Genomic DNA, 16,835 nt, shown 5'->3' on the forward strand with positions numbered 1-16,835 from the left:
TGGGAAAGAGGGGCGGGGCATAAACCCTGCTAGTGAAAGCTCCTCAATCTCATTAAATCTCGCCAGCGAGACTACGCATGCGCAGCCTACGGAGGCTCGACCTTATAAAGACATAACTTAATGAGGAATAATACATCAATCTTTGAGATATTTCATTACACAGAATTTGTACCAGACGCTATCTTGGCTAAATCAACATTGGTCAATATCACATAGAGTTCCTAAACCTGATCACATTTTTTAAACATAGAGCAATGGATTCCATGATCATTTAATTGTCCAGAATTTGTAATGTAATATATCCAGCACAACATTGTCTTACAATTAGAATATTAAAAATAGGAATTATAAACCTTTTTCTTGGGTCTGAGTAAAATTTACAGAATAGGACCGTAAGCAAAGTTTATTGGCGCGATGTATGATCACATGGGCATAGGGCCAGATCTGTTGACCAATCATTAGTAGTTGGATGGCTGACAAGCCTGTGCAAAAAACCCAAACCAAAGCGGATCAGGAGAATTCGATCAAAGCAACCCACTGGATATGAACCAGATATGGCTGAATGCCTGGTCATGTTAACATCAGCTAGTTATACATTACAATTGTTTTTCCGCTTTCTTTAGACCATCTCTTATCTTGTAAATAAACCAGACAATCTGCTTTCAGTACCTTTTCTAGGGATTAAGGCCATGCTCTCTGTTTTCTCGTAATATACAGGGTGGCCAATTTCATTTGAAAGAAGTTTAATATCACGGTTAAAACTGGTCTCATCGACAGGACAGGGTTAATTTTAATCACATCCGCAGCAAAAAGGCAGACCAAGCCCTGAATGACAGATAAAATTAGCCTAGTTGTCTAAACACGGCAAGCACTTTACTTCTGGCTCTTCTGGCTTTCAAGTTCACCACTGTGAGCAAAGTCAAGATTGCTCCTGTGCCCATAGCTCGTCCTAGAGGAAAGCGTCAGCCCTGAGGTTGTCACAGTAGAAAACACTGTGCTATGATCATACTGTGTATCCCGACAGGCCTGAGAGATGTACAATCCTCCCGACCACCACTATCTCAAATTGACATTTCATACGGGCCGAAAGACATGTAAGCAAACCGCCTGTGGTGTGCAATCAAACAAATTGTAAGCTAAAGGATCAGTGCCATGTAGCCTCTGCCCTTGTACTGCAGAAACCAAACGACACCAGCCTAGTAACTCGTGGGAGTGCTGGACTAATAAAAACAGAAAGCAAATCCAATTTTATTCAATTGTAGGCGGGGGTGCCACAAGAATGTACTGTCCTTCCCACGCCCCTGGCGGTACCAGTACCAACCGTACCTCTACTAGGCGACCGACCAGCCCGGCTCAAATGGCATGACCACATCCTTCCCCTCCACACCACTCATTTGCTCCTCCCGCTCCCGACAGCCGGAGCGATCAGTTCCAAAGGGGGGAGCATGATGTAAGACCCCGAACTCACCAAAACCATACCGAAGCCCGCGCACCTCTAGGCCGAGGGACGCAACAGGTACAGTGTGTCCAGCGGGGAACTGGCTGAGGCAATTTGGGGCATGATGCGCTATTTCATTACGGGGACCCGGCAATAGGCATGTCGGGCTCAAGGCACCATAAGGCAATCGGTCATGACGATGCCACTAAACTAAAACTTAACTAGGTGCTCGACCATCCTGTCTCAATTGCCAGTTGCCGACGGGGCTTCAGGCCACCCACCACGCTCCTCAATTGCTCGCCGCTCCGGGTCCGCCGCCCCCCCCTACACAAGCCACGCCAGACACAACAAAGGCCATGCCCGACCCGGCCGCAACACAACACATTACCAGACAGAAGGGGGGGAAGTCTTGGGGGGGGGTGATGATACCCCTGCACTCACCAACAAAACTGACGCCAGACCAGGGACACAACAGCGTTTTCAACGGGGATCAAAGAGGATGCGGAGTGGGAGGTGGCAAGTATAAATACTTGTCCCCCGCCCACTGCGAACTGCAAATGACATGCGCAGAGGTGCAGAGCAAGGAAGGACTCCCCTTGGAGGGGTTCCCAGCGACAGGGCGCTGGGATGTGCCTAATGCGGCACTAAGGGGGCCACCCTCTTACAGGGCCCACTGCATGTGCCGAGGAGCAGCCGCAGGTTGATTAATCTTTCACCAGAGTTACAATTGAAACAGAAGGTTTAGGGTTGCTGTCCAAAGTTCACAAATTAGCCAAAGTTCACAATCTTGTTCCCAAATTTCTTTCAGTTACATTTCAGAGCTTGAGAGGGGTTCTCCGAGTTGGTCGCCTCCCTTCAGTTCTTTCCTTCTCTTGATCGCCCCTCCCTTTTACGTTCTAGATTAAGAAATAGAAATGTATCAGTTACCATGCTACATAAGTGAAACCAACTCACCAATGGCGTGTGAACACTTTCAAACCAGCTTGCACTACTACTCTGTACTGTGTGTGTGTCCCTTTTTGGTCTTATCATGCTAGTTCCCCTGAATCTAAGTGCCTGCTATGAATACTCATTCACGACTCCAAGGATCATTGTTGGATTTGTACGTGTCGGTTGATTTACTGAGAACTCTTAGAGCAGCAGTGCAAAAATGCTCACTACTATAGCAGTGACTGTCCCAAAAATACCCATCAATGCTCAGTACAGTATGTCCACTCACCATAGAATATATGCCCAACTTCATCTGAAGATAAGCCCAACTGTATAAGGGAAAAGCATCAACTATGTAACAGAGTAAATCCAACTTCACAGGAAAATACATTCATTTGTGGACAGCGATAGCCATACACTGCTGGGGTTTGAAAATGTAAGAATTTTCCCATCTTTTGGGAAGAATATCAAATTGGGCCGGTATAAGACTCTTCCATCTTGCTGCCACAGTGGCTGCAGAAATAAGCATGGTCAAAGTCAATTGGTCTTGCCTTTTGATTTTGTCAATGCAGACCTATTGGCTTTGCCAATGCTTTTTGCTTATGCTCTCAGCAGCGGCAAAAAGAGATAAAAATATGGTGATGTATAGTTGCACATGCATCATCATACATGCATATATATGTAATCACGCACCAGTGCCCTAACGCATGCACCATGATGTGGCAGCCATTTTTAATTAATTACCATTCCAAGATGAGAAACACCCATTTTGGGATGGTAAATTTAAAGATTCAAGAAGTGCACCAAAAACCTTTTTTTGTTAAGATAAAAGCTGCTCAACAGCTAGTGGCAGCTGCCAGGTCTTAAAAAAAACACATAACGGTGGAACAGGCTGTGGAGACAATGGGGGTAAGTAAACACTGATGAGTGGCTTGCACAGAACGACTGGGGATGTTTAAATGAAAAAAGGAAAGAAAAGAAAAAAGCCTAACAGTTGAGAACAGGCAGTGAGTTGGGAAGCAGAAAATTAGAGAAAGAACAAGAAATGCATCCACTTCCATAGAGTGGTGAATGAAAAAGTATTCCCTTGATGTGGAGCCATACAAGGATACTAGTCATCTAGTCCTAAGGATGGTAAAGAAGCTATGCTGCAGGAGAGGAACAAACACATGAAGAGGAAAGAAAGCCTTCAAATAAACAAATTCCACTGACCAAAAAGCCAACCAAAGGTAAAGCAATGGACTGACCCAAAACCCACTGTATGTATTCGTATTGTCCGCAATAAGTCTTCGACAACAGATAGCTAAAAGCGGTCTACAGGCATGACCTAAAAATTATCTTTTGCTACAGACGTATATCACCAGTGAGTTGGGGCTGCCAGTTGCTATGTTTATGCCCAGCTACTTGTTTGCAACGCAATTTTAAGAGCCCATTTTAAAACCTCAAGCACCACTTACAATATAGCATCAGTGGAGCTAAAACATTCGGAAAAGAGCACCACAGACAGGCGCAGGTTGGTCAGTAAGATTCGGGGTGGGAATTTCAGATATCCCAACAATCAAGCTGGTGTATCTTGTGAAAATACATTATATGAGAAGCAGGGTATGATGGGCCTTAAGGGGCAGTGCGTATTGTTAGAAATGTTTAAAATGCAATATTTTTCAAACTAACAAACATCTTTCAAGAAATTCAAAATAGATGAAAGAGCCATTGTGTGTGTTTTTTTGCCTTTGTGTATGTTAAAACTCCAAGATGAGATCCCACAGACAACTCACCATACACAACTGAAAGCACTTGTACTCAACTATTCTCTGGAGAATACATTTTTTAGTGGGCTGGGGCACCTCCAAATACACCCTGAAGCTACGCCCCTGACCACAGAACACCAGGTTGAATCATCAGTGGTTGTAAGCACCTGATGAAATAAACACATATATATATATATATATATATATCTCCATACTAATATAATAAAGAGAGAGCCCAAACCTTTGAGGCAGGTAATCTCAGGAACCACAGCACCAATCACAACACCCAATACAGCGTTGGAAAGGGCAGTTGCAGCAGAAGGACATAGGCTATGCAGACGCCCACCATATACATTTAAAAGGTAAAAGAACCGTGCCAGCAAAGTAGTCCCTTGTGGGCGTGTCTGCGTTGTGCTGTGGGCGTGACAAACGCTGGAGGCGTGTGGTACGTTCCGCCCATCATGCCATGTCTCATATCGTGTGCTGTGGGCGTGTGCTGGGGGCGTGGGCGTGTGGGGGGCGGGATTAAGGAGAAAAAAAGCGAGCGTTGTGCCCAATATTTCGTTGTTTTTTCTTCCCAGGTTCTGTACATTCCAGCTCCGTGTATCCACCCTACTCCCTTTAAATACCCCTGCACCCTATAATCATAACCCACCCTTACTCCTTAAAATACCCCAACACCCTTAAACACTAACCCATCTTAACCCTATAAATATACCCTGTACCCCAAAACCCAAACCTATCCCTAAACCCTAAAAATACCCCTGTACCCCAAAACCCAAACCTAGCCCTGAACACTATAAATACCCCTGTACCTCAAAACCCAAACCTACCCCTGAACCCTAAAAATACCCCTGTACCCCAAAACCCAAACCTAGCCCATAACCATAAAAATACTCCTGTACCCCAAAACCCAAACCTACCGCTGAACCCTAAAATACCCCTGTACCCCAAAACCCAAACCTAGCTCTGAACCCTTAAAATACCCATGTACCCCAAAACTCAAACCTACCCCTGAACCCTAAAAATACCCCTGTAACCCAAAACCCAAACCTAGCCCTGAACAGGGGCGGTGGGTGACATTTGAAAGTGGTGGGGCGCAAAGTAATTATCATCCAGCACCGTAGCGAGCGAGCGCAGCGAGCGAGCCCGAACCCCAAAAGGGGGTTAGGGGGGATAACCCCCCCCTAGAAAATTTTGAAAAAAAAGAAGACAAATCGTGCATTTTCAAGAAACATTTGAGAAAGCAGGAAGGTTAATAAAGCAATTGTGAAAGTGCAGTTATTACATTAATAGATGGCATAACATAGGTAGCTGCTTATTCAGTATAACCACAGAGCTTCATACATTCCGTCCTATTACGCTCAGGTGCTGAATTCAGACTATAAGACTTTCATGAAAATCTCAGCTCTAAGAGAAGAAGAAGTTGCTCAGCAGTTGGGAAACAGCCTTCACAAGCATTGGGAAAATGAGAGGCAATTACTTGAAAGCAAACTGAAAGCAATGCATCAAGTAGTAACTTAAAGCAATGCATCCAGCAAAACTGTGCATGCAGTCAACCATACAAAAGTAAACTAAAGCAAGTGTGAACCTGTGAACCTTCACTTTGAAAGCAGGGTGCTAGTCAACAGGTCAGCACATACATTTAAACTGAAGAAGAGTACACCTCAGCATGCAGGCACCAACATAAAAGCACCAAGCAAGTCAAACAGTTTAATGAAAGAAAAATGAAAGCAATACATCCAGCAAACTAGACAGTGACTCAAAAAGTAAACTGAAGCAAGTGCACACTGAAAGGAATGCGCAGTCATTAGTCAGACATTCACATAAAAGCAACTTACCAAGACACCTAATCAATTACATGGGAAAAAACTTGAGCCAATGCATCCAGAAAACCAGACCAGCACACCAAAGCATCCCACCACTGATAGGATGGCAGCTGTGCTCTTAGGGTCACCCCTCAGTTTTTTGGCAGGGTTGAGCAACGCCCACTTTTATGCCCAGTGTGTCTGAAGGGGAGACAGGCAAAAGGGGTCATAATGGGACATCTGGCACAGCCACTTTGTAATCGAGGTCACCCACCCAGCTCAAGACTGAGTTACAGGCTGATCCTAAATCTTTAAACAACCACAAGGGTCTCCAGCTAGTTGGTTCTTGAGCCAAAAGAGTCCTCAGCTCACTGGGAGTCTTTACATCGCGCCTGAGATGACATGACAATGTCCCTTAATCCGGAGCAACTGTGGGGACTGGTCTGGGTCTGGATCTGGATCTGACTTGGTACGAGCAGGATACAAAAAGTAACGGGTAGGTGGTAACCCACTTCAAGTGAAGGAGCTGTAAGGAACCTAAGCGCACTGGTGTTGATACCACTAACAGGGCAGCTCTGGCTTTCTCAGGGTGGGTGTCAGCTGTGTGATGAAACCAGCATGTGAAGCAGTTACCTCAAACAAACTAAAACCAATGCACTCATCAAGACAAGGATTTACATGAAATCAAATAGAAAACCACCATCAAGCCAGGTAGTCACCTAAAGGCAAATTGAAGTGACTGCACACTATGGGAAGTGCACTTCACCAGCCAGCCTATTACACTAAAGGAAAATAAAAGCAATGCTCCCAGTAAACAAGACAACATAAATTGAAAATGTTTCCCCGCAGGACCAACAGTCACAAAAAGTAAAGAAACAGAACGAAGTCAGAGGCACTCCAGGAATCCAGGTAGTCACACAAAATCATAACTGATTGAGCAAACTGTGTACTGAAAACTATTGCAAATAAGACAATTATATCAGAACAAACTAGTCACAGGAAAACAAATGCATGCACCCATCAAGCCGTGCATCACAAGTCAGCAAACTGAATCCAATTAAACCAGCAATACTTGGTGTCACCCAAAAGCAAAGTATAAAGTGCACTTCAGCACCCGAGATGCAATATGTACACACAAGGTAGTGGCACTCTTACCTGCAATAGGCGTACTTTTTGCCCTTCTTGCCCTGGACGGTTTTCGGGGAGTCGTTGGAAGCGGGGGAATGCTGCAGGAAGTAGTTCATGCGGGCTTTCCAATCTTTCAAACTAAAAAGGAAGAATAAAAAGGCACGTTAAAAACATGTCCCTCTTGGCAAAAGCGAAACAAGTGTGACAACGAACTACAGTAAGCATGCACAAAGAATGACAGGGGTCACAGTGGGGGATGGGCATGCACAAGATCACATGGCGCGGCCGCAGCGCTGGAAGCAGCGTGCATCTAATTTTCACACACCCACTCACTCGCGCTCTCAGACACCCCGGACTTTTCTAGTCGATTCCAGAGCCAAGTATGCGGCACAAGCTCGAAAGAACCACCACAATCCCGGAAGTGACCTTTACACCAAGGTGCGGTGAAGGCGTCTCAAAGTAAAGCTGATAATCGCTTTCCTGCATTCTACATATCATCGCATATTTACAGACGTTTATGTTAACCCTTTGTTCGGCTCATTTATCGGGCACTGATGGGATTTTGGGAAGGAAGGCAATGTACCCAGATGTGGGTATCGGTCGCAAAAGATATACTCGCCCCCCCTTAGTAAAAAAAGGAAATCTTCCTAAGTACAGAAGAACAAACCTCTTAGTCAGCCCTTTGGGGCGCTTCAAATCGATCTGCACTTGCATATTTCTGCAGCAGATGTATTAACCCGCTGAGCTAAATAAAAGGGGATTTCACACCAATTTAAGTGCACTGGCGAGAAAAAAAACACCTTTCTGTTACAATGTTCTTTAGGACGACTTTGGAAATCATACAAATTCTGCTTTTCGCAGTCAACGACTAATCGATTCCATTATCATTTTAATTACATAAAAATAACTAGTTATACAGCCGCCATCGAATGCCGGGGTAGCCTAGCCAACAAGGATGCTACATTGAGGACGGTAGTCGGAACAACTGGATACTCGCAGTGAAGCGCGCCAACGAATGGCCAGGGGTAGTAGGCGCTATATAAATGCAATTCCCAGTTTCCCTCATAATACAATAGGCACTATCCTGGGATTCGGCAGAACTCCCTTCCCATCCAAAACTGCTTAATATACATTTGCAACAGAGGTCAACTGACAGCAAACATGACGTACATATAAACACTGCGCAGACAGGGCTTACAGACAACTCTCGCCAGCAGTTCTGCAAACAAGAACACACCAAGCCCAGACTACTGCATGTGATCACTTTCAGATGCTGGTAACATTCCTACTCCCATGGGTCCCGCTGCCCCTGTTCCTTTGACCCTACTGCAAGACCCACCTCCTGCCTCACAACACATGGATGTGATCAACCTCATCGCTGGTACACACATCTGCAAATTTATTTTTGCACTGCCATGTTGAAAGGCCCTGAAACGCTCTACCATAAAAATGTTGGGTATGGGATGCGGTAGCTACAACAGCATGATGTGTGCTGAGAAGGTTCAATGGAAGAGACGCAGTAACATGTACTTGGCATATAACTCGGCACGTAACTCAAAGCACATCAACATATACATTTACAGTTCTGTGCACAATGACATAGATATGCCCCAAATCACATAATGTCAAAATGGAATCTGGACCCATGTCTTGCTCAAACCAGCAGCTTTGTAGTCGCATCAAGTTGGGGCAATGGCATGACCTGGAAGTCGGTGCCCTCGCACCCGGTATTAGCGTTGCCAATATTCTGCAACTCTTTGATAACTCTAAGCCACCAGCTAGCAGCACATTTGTTAAGGTCAGCTGTTTTCATTTGGCCGCTTTAATAGGGTTTGAGTAAACGTTTTTTTTTTTGTAACCTGCACACATCACTTTTATTTCTCCTGTAATGCACCGATTGCTACCTCATGTATTTTGGTCGCTCACTAGTGACACTTTTGATCCATGTAACTTATTGTTTGCTTTCGTATTTTGTTCCTCGTGTATCATTATTGGTCCTTTTGTGAAGCGCTCTGACACCTTCGGGTAAAGTCCGCGCTATATAATATTGCATAAATAAATAAATTTAAAAAGCTGGGTCAGCGCCAAAGCGATGGTGCATGCAGGGAGCAGTTCTTCATCATCCGCCGGACACTTACATGGAACCTAGTCATTATTACCGTCTAGCCTTTGCGAGCATCAATACCTGTAACTTGCAAGACTGTGGTTAAAACCGCATTGAGATTGACTCCGTCTTTCGCTCCCGTATGTTGATAAAATGTGTATCATATAAAAACACCTTCAGATCTATTAGTGGGTTAACACTACATAACTTCTAAGACTCTCAGAGCCCTGCGAAAATACAGCGAATGTTAACATCTAGACTCGAAGCACAGGCACCTGGCAAAGGGTTTGAAATCATAAAAAGGCTCTCATAGAGAAAATATTCAGGGCTCATGCTTATGAACACACACATCTTAGAACAGGGGGAGGCAGGAACCGTAACACCGACCCCACAGAGGTGGGGGCTCAACACTGTTCTGACCCCCAACTTATTATAACTAATTTATTTATTTGTATTTATTCATGCGTTTTTCTCTCACGCGGACTTTCCCCGAAGGCGTCAGAGGCTTCACCAGAAGAGCAGGAGGCTGGGAGGGAGGTGAGTGAGTGCCAGAGTCCTTCTGTCCCTGCGCGCGCTGCTTGTGACCCTCGGCAGATGATGCGCCGTGTGACCAGGATCCACACTACACCCGGGGCGGGGGGCTCTCTGAATCTCCTGGTGACCATAAGATAATATGGCTCTGATACGAACCCCTTCAAAGAGCTGCTCTGGAAACCCTCAATAAAGGGGCCGTTTGAAGACACAAAGGCACAAAGACAAACCATGCCTGTCTGTACAGCAGAACGAAGAGGAACGGGCTGTGAACTATGAGCGCTCCCTGCATAGCTGCCAAGGTTTCCGATTGCAATGTGTGACATGCTCATAATTTCAGTGCAATTATGAGTGACATTTTAATGACCATGAGTGACACTTTCTCGTGAACTAACTCAAGCAATGAAAACCAGGGAAACATATCAATATCATACATTACATCCATTTGAGCATCTGGGCTTGAGTTCTACGTTTTTTCAAGTATCCTACATAGTTTAGGTTTGCTGAGCTATGTTCAAATGCTAGTCTTTACATTACCCCATTTGATACATGTATAATTATTTGGTGTGCCATTAAGCTTGCCTTGATGGCATTTAGGCCAAGTTCATTGGTATTTTATACATGTACCATGCCTAATTTGCAATCAAATAAAAAACAGAAGGAGCTCATACTTTTTGTAAAGAGGCTATCACTCATGCTGCCGAATGTAGGGGTTCATGAATACCAAGGCTTATACATTTTGATTCCACGTCGTGCTTCTTTTTTCAATCAACCTGCTCTTCCTGTGTTCTTATCTCACTCTTGTAGGTTATTTTTCATTCCTGCTATCTTCATGTCACTGTTCCATTATCTTCCTCTGCTTTCGTCTTGCTCCCTTTCTGTAATTCTCTCCAGTAGTAGCTCTGGACCAAAATATGGTGGAAGAAAAATAGCTCTCAGACCCCAAAAATTAATTCCCTCCACTACCAAGCACCTGCATAAATGATGCACTGTATACAGGACAAAGATGAGTCACAAGAGGAGGAAAGCCTCTCCCACCTTCCCGCTTCTCTCATACAGCCACACACACCACCCCTTTCCTTCTGCACTGAAGCCCCCTCCCTCATTTCCACTAACTCAAACACTTTCAGCCGTGATGCGCTCGTGTGCTCACCTTACAATTCTCCTACCCGATGTTCCCCCTCTTTCAGGCAAGGAACCCCTTTACAATACTCCTCGGGCCCCGACAAAGCACTCCCCCTCACCCACCGGGAATACACACTCCCTTCCAGTGTGCAGTCTCTCTCGTACACCACTCACACCTGAGCCCAGTAAAGAGACGTGCCCTGTGTATAAACTAGAAGTCTCTACTTTCTGTGGAGTGCTGCCAGTGCTTTATTTTCTTCCCTCGCTGTGATCTCTGTTATTGCAGTGAGATATAGAAGAGCTGCGCAGTGCTGGGCTGTGCAGAGATGAGCTGCACAGAGATGAGCTGCCTTAGCCAGCCCAAGTAAAGGAGGCTGTTGGCTGGCCGAGGCTGAAGTAAAACTAACGGCGGCAGACACCAGCACGCACCCCTGCCAGACACCAGCACGCACCCCCGCAGCCTTGAGCCTACAGCCATGCCCAGGGCAAGCACCCTCGTGGCCCCTAGCCTCGAGCCATGCCCAGGGCAGACCTTCATGAGCGGCACTGGCTGCAAGCAGCTGATCAAGCGCTGCCTCCAGGGCCCATGAGTCTCCTTGTGCAAGGCACTAAAGTGAAACCAAAGTGCTGCGCAACGACGGGATGTCACGACAATCATCTTTCCTCTGCAACCAAATCCTTAAAAAACCTCAGGGCTATATCCACCATACATAACCTAAAACATCCTGACTTCCTTGAACCCAAGTGCGCCGCTGCCGCCCGGGCTGAGCCTCCTGAGCAGAGCTGTGAGAATGAAAGCTGCAGCTGAGACCTGAAGACGGCGCGGCCGCAACTCCCATTTTGACCTGCTACAAACCATACATTAGTTTGCAATGTGTCCACACACGCAGGTACAATGGAGTCGGACGACGGGCTCGAGCAGCTTACACAACAGGCTATGTACACAACATTACAAATAAATGGTAAATGCATTTGGTTTTTTACACGTCGTCCTGAAAAAAAAAACAATGACGGGAGAAAGGTTCCCAAAGTTTTCTTACCGCGGCGCCGACATCCTAGCAGTGCGTGCGTCAGACAGTGTGTGTGCCACCCCCAAGCGCGGCATCCAATGGGATGCTGCACCGGTGGACAGCAGCGCAAGGATTGGCTAGCGTGGCATATTTGCTGCTCGCCCTTTCGCCCTCTGTAAACCCGGGCTGTGGCAGGCGAACAGCACCCCTGGGTCCCGCTGGGGACCTTACAGTGCGCATGCTTCCCAAGCATGCGCACTATAAGTTCCCCAGCGGGACTGCCCACTACAGTCTGCTGCAGCCTGAGTGTCTGTCACTCAAGCTGCAGCAGGTCACACCCCCCCTCCCCCGCGCATTCCCGGCGGCTGATTTGTCTTTTATTTAGATAGGCCGGCGGTCGCGATGCGTCCATGGTGGCTGGTGGGGCTACGCCCCTACGCCCCAATGGACGCACCGCTGCTGGCCCTGAACCATAAAAATCACCCTGTACCCCAAAACCCAAACCTACCCCTGAACCCTAAAATACCCCTGTACCCCAAAACCCAAACCTAGCCCTGAACCCTTAAAATACCCCTGTCCCCAAACCCAAACCTACCCCTGAACCCTAAAAATACCCCTATACCCCAAAGCCCAAACCTAGCCCTGAACCCTAAAAATAACCATGTACCCCAAAACCCATACCTATCCCTAAACCCTAAATCTACCCCTGTACCCCTTAACCCAAAACTATATCTGAACCCTTAAAATACCCAAACACCCCAAAACATATACCTCAGTACCCCAAAACATATATCCCTATACCCATACTTACCTTATCCAAACATTAAAAAAAACATGCTTTTACCATTCATGCATTTACAACTAATTTCGTTGTAAATGTATGCGTGGTAAAAGCATGTAAAATGTAATGCCATGCATTATAATGGCATTGCGGAGTCATGGTACTTTCGTAATAAAAGTATGCGGAGTGATGGTATGCGGAAAGAAAGTTGCGGAATAATGGGTGTTTACCTGAAGGAAGGGAACCCAGAGGAGGACAAACAGGCTGATGAACATCGGTGGCACAGCGGCCCACATCTCCAGCAACATACTCATATTTTTTCACCACCGATTTGAAAAATGCACAGGTCTCTCTCATTGATGGCCAGCACCGACATACACTTTTAGACACACCTCCCGCCACAAGTTCTAGAATTGCGAACTTTAGAGCTGGGGAGCTAAGTTCGAATCTCGGCATCAGCTCAACATCCTGTGATTCCTGGCAAATCGCTTTGTCTCCCCGTGCCTACCACAAATGAATGTGTTCTTCTGTAATGTAAATTGTGCTCATGCCATGTTGTCGAGTTCGCGCTATATAATATTGGAAGGAAAAATAAAGTAGGGAAGCTCGAGTTCACACACTACTGAACGCGCACTCTTAAGTGCATCAGCAGTGCACTGTGAATCGGAGCGTTTCACAGGCTTGTCACAGATAAGAAATGCTATCAAAATGAAATCCTACAAAACAATATACTACTGGCCGGCAGCAATTCATACCCGGACAACGTCGGGACGGGCTGCTAGTATATATATATATACACACTGCAGCCACATGTCTTAGAGGCTGATTCCAAGTTTGTTGGTGAGTGGACTGCAAAACCTGGAGTTGCACAGCAGTGGCGGTGTGCAACTGCTGTCCGATAGCCGTATTATGAGTTTGGCAGTCGGACCACCATTACAACAACGCAACTGCTGGGGATCTGTTATCCCTCGGCGGTGGTGCGGTGGTCTGAGGCCCACAATATGCTGGTGGTGCGGCTGGGGCCACAACAAGCATATTACAAGTTTCCTCACCGCAACATGTTTCATGGCGGTGAGCCCACCATGAAAAGTGGCATGAGGAAACTAAGGTGGCCCTACAGGGACCCCTTTTGTGTCAGAGCCAAGGGGATGCATACAGGGGGGCACATGATATGCCCCCCTTTAATGCATGCACCCTCAGTTCCTGCATGGCACGGACTTAACTTTCTATTATATTATTACTTCCAGCATACAGTCTAGCAATTCAGTGTGAATAGTTTTAGAAGTGCCTTTAAACACTGTGGTCGTTTTTAGGTCGAGCGACCTATCTCAATGCGCATGCGAATTGAGCGGGAGCGAGATATATAGGGCTTTAAACAGACTTTAACTAACTTGCGATTTGATGCTGTGCCCGTGCACTTTTAGGTCAAAGCGCAAGCGCATTGACCTAAAATGCGCGTGCACAGCATCAAATCGTCAGCCATCTGTTGCCCAGCTTGGTGCCGCTCCACCCCCTGCGGCATCAAAGGCTTTCACGGCCGGCCGGCCGGCCGTGCTTTCAGTTTCAGGAGCGCTGCATTGTTTTCACGGCCGGCCTCCGGCCGTGACACGCATTTCTCCTTCCTTCCAGCGCTGCCTTGTTTAATCAAAGTGAATGCCTCACACCAAGTCGCCGACAGCTGTGCTTGGTTCAGCTCACCGGTCATGCCCTCCAAAGTATCTTTCTTTCTTTCTTTGATGCTTTCTTTTATTCCCCCCAAGCATGCAGCGCCAAACCTTTTTTCTGCGTTGCACTCTAATAAAGTGGTCCCCTTGATTGCCAAGGAGGACTGTTGTGCTTATTTTTTAATTTTAATTAGTTTCTTTTAATTCTGTGAGGAACCAGTAGCTCCCCAGACTATGCTGCCGGTTTCTTGCTGCCGCTTGCAGTGCAATGCACTGCATGCATGAAACATTGTTGTATGGGCTTTAATCCCATGTAAATACGGTTGTGTACACGTGTGTATGCATGCGCATTCCCAGGCAGCAGTTTTTGAATTGGCTTGCAGCGCCAAACCTTTTTTCTGCGTTGCACTCTCCCGTCATCTTGCTTGCACTAAATGCTCCCGTTCTTCCGGTGCCGTTTCCTGGTGAGCAGCAGACTTCCCGGGTCATCGCCTAGGTAACCACTGTTCCGCTCCTGCTGCAGCCGGCTTTTCCTTCGCTCCTGCTCACGTTGCTGGCTCCTTCTCATGCCATGGAGGACTTGGAAACACCTCCGAGGCAGCCGCACTCGTCTCCGATGGGCCGCCGATGACCCGCCGATGACCGGTTCCCTCCAGCCACTTGATCTGCCCAGGCCTTCCGATGACGACTCTCTGCTTGGAGCCACTGACCTCGCTGTTCCTCCTGGCGATTCCTCAGCATGTTCCTTTGCTCCTCGCTGCCCTCTCCTGCTCTCACCCCTTGCTTCTGGTGCCATGCTCACTCTCCGTTACCTCCCTCAGATCTAACCCCACCGCTGCCTGTCTCTGTCTCTGCCCACTCCTGCTCTCACCCCATGCTTTCGGTGCCCTCTGCCTGTCCCGCTCTATGCGACAGCACCCTGATCCCTGTCTCTACTCTCTGCCCCCCACACCCCCTCACCCCATGTTTCCAATACTTTATGGCTGCTTAGCTCTGCCACAGCACCCTGCCTCTACTCTCTGCGCCCCCGCTCTCACTTTTTAGTTATGTCTTATATTATTGTATGTGAACGTTTTAACACTTTTATTAGGACTTTCACATACAATAATATAAAACATAATTAAAAACTTATAAAATCCCGAAAGCGAGACCTATTGGCTATGCCAATGCTTGTTAATTGTGTTTCCATTGCACTGTCAATGCTAGAGACCAAATCAACTAGCCCCCTGAACAAGCCTGGATTTAGAGACTCTTCAGTTTCAGCATGGCCTGGTAATGCCACTTCAAAGGCACCACAAAAACAAATACAATCAATCAATTTTGCTAAAATGTATCAGTTTCTCGCCACTTCTGCATTATGTTTTCTTACTCCCACATGATATGCTTCATTCAATTGCTGTACAATGTCCAATTTTCCTAACAGAGATCATTTCAACATATTTGTCAAATGGGATTTACAGGAATCATGTTTTTTTATTTTTTTGCCAAATGCTTTAGGTAAGTAACTTCTGTTTTTGTCTAGGTAACTTAACTCCCAAAGAGTAAGCTCGGGAAACAGAATAAAGCATTTTTCGAAGAACTATCAGTAAGCCATTCCATCCTATCATACCATGTTCTGGTAAACTGATGTGTGTAACCCTTCCCATTATCTTTTGCAGACTGTTAAAATTTAATTTCAGGTTTATCAGCTCCTAACATTTTCACTTGCAGTTTGTCTGCATGTCTCAAGCCCACAAATGGGTTTATGAGTAAACTGTCAACTCTGTTCACTGTGTCCAACTGTAGATCAAACTGGAAATAGAAAACCTAGCCTGTTTATAAATTTTACCTCAAATTATGTCACAATTTCTTTACGCAAAATACAAAATAAACATTAATATGTACTGTCATGCACACGAAAGTAGCAGCAATTAAACATTCATCGTCATTCTGACAGGAACGCAACGGCAGCAGCATGTACAGCTTTCCCCCAACAGGTATAGCTCTGTAGCTATTTACAGAATTCCTTCTGGGTGCCTGTTAAAAATTTAAATATGGTGTAAGCTTTGAGGCTAGGTGCCATTGCATGTACAACACCAGTGACGATTGAGAGGCTTAAGCATGTCGATTCAGTGATCTGCCTAGAATTTAAAGGGTGAATTCCAATTATGGGGTCCTTGAATTACTCTTACAAGGATGAAATAACTATATGTTTAAAGTAAAACTAAAACAATGTACTTTACATTTGGACTTGACTTCTGATGGCAAATAATACAGAAAATTATTGAAAATTGTCTTAAAAAGCATAAGTCTCTCATTGAGCAATACACTTTTAAAGAGTTCCAGGCAGATCTCTGATATATCCAGTACCCATCTGTACCAAGCACAGCAAAATTAATTTACATTTTTCCAATCAAGAGGTTAACATTACAGTTAGACTATTTCTAAATTCTCCAAATGTTTGAACAGAGCTATTTTACAGAAATATAGGCTATAATTACGCCCTATTGACAGTGCTAGCCTATCAGCAGCAGCAGTCACACTGTCACACCACATTCAAGAGATTTTAAATATCCTGCTCACTGTTCA

General features: G+C 45.8%; 1 protein-coding gene across 1 annotated transcript in view; it reads right to left on the reverse strand.

Annotated features, from left to right (window-relative positions):
- Positions 1-11,990, reverse strand: part of LOC144830115 (retinol dehydrogenase 7-like) — a 71,782-nt gene extending 59,792 nt beyond the window's left edge. Inside the window, exons 1-2 of the mRNA XM_078688884.1 lie at positions 11,853-11,990; positions 7,080-7,190 (exon numbers count right to left, since the gene is read on the reverse strand). The gene's annotated coding sequence lies outside the window, so the exon portion shown is untranslated. The remainder of the gene's footprint in view (positions 1-7,079; positions 7,191-11,852) is intronic.
- Between the last annotated feature and the right edge of the window lie 4,845 nt (positions 11,991-16,835).

This window comes from Lissotriton helveticus, chromosome 1_1, assembly GCF_964261635.1.
Source record: "Lissotriton helveticus chromosome 1_1, aLisHel1.1, whole genome shotgun sequence".
Classification (NCBI taxonomy): Eukaryota; Metazoa; Chordata; class Amphibia; order Caudata; family Salamandridae; genus Lissotriton; species Lissotriton helveticus.